This window comes from Passer montanus, unplaced genomic scaffold (assembly GCF_014805655.1).
Source record: "Passer montanus isolate IOZ18808 unplaced genomic scaffold, ASM1480565v1 scaffold1060, whole genome shotgun sequence".
Lineage (NCBI taxonomy): Eukaryota > Metazoa > Chordata > Aves > Passeriformes > Passeridae > Passer > Passer montanus.
This window is the reverse complement of record NW_024357171.1, coordinates 1-557: the sequence shown is the minus strand read 5'-3', so window position 1 is coordinate 557 and position 557 is coordinate 1.

Here is a 557-nt window from a genome sequence, read left to right as displayed (position 1 = left end):
GGCGGGCGGGGGGCGCGGCGGGGCCGGCGCTGAGCCCGGTGCCCCGGCAGGACTCGTACTACCAACCGCGGCGGCTGGAGCGGCACACGGACAGCGTGCTGGCGCTGGTGAGCGGCGGGGAACCGGCCCGGGGCCGCCCGGTTTGCCTCGGAAAACACCCGGAAAAACCCAAAAAACCCCAACAAAAACCCAAAATCCCGAGAAAACAGCCCAAAATCCCCCCCAGATAACCCAAAAAAATCAACCCAAAACCCCCCAAGAAAACAGCCCAAAAACACCCACCTAAAACCCCAAAACCCCAAGAAATCAGCCCTAAAAACCTCAAGAAAACAGCCCCAAAACCCCCAAAAAAACCCCAAAAATGCCCCAAAAACCAGCCCAAAATCCCCCAAGAAAACCGCCCCAAAACCTCCAAAAAACAGCCCAAAAACCGCCCAAAAGCACCCCAAAAATCCAACCTAGAAACCCCAAAAAACCCCCGATAACTTAAAAAAAAACCCACCTAGAAATGCCCCAAAAAACCCCACGAAAAAACCCAAAAAACCCCAAGAAAACAG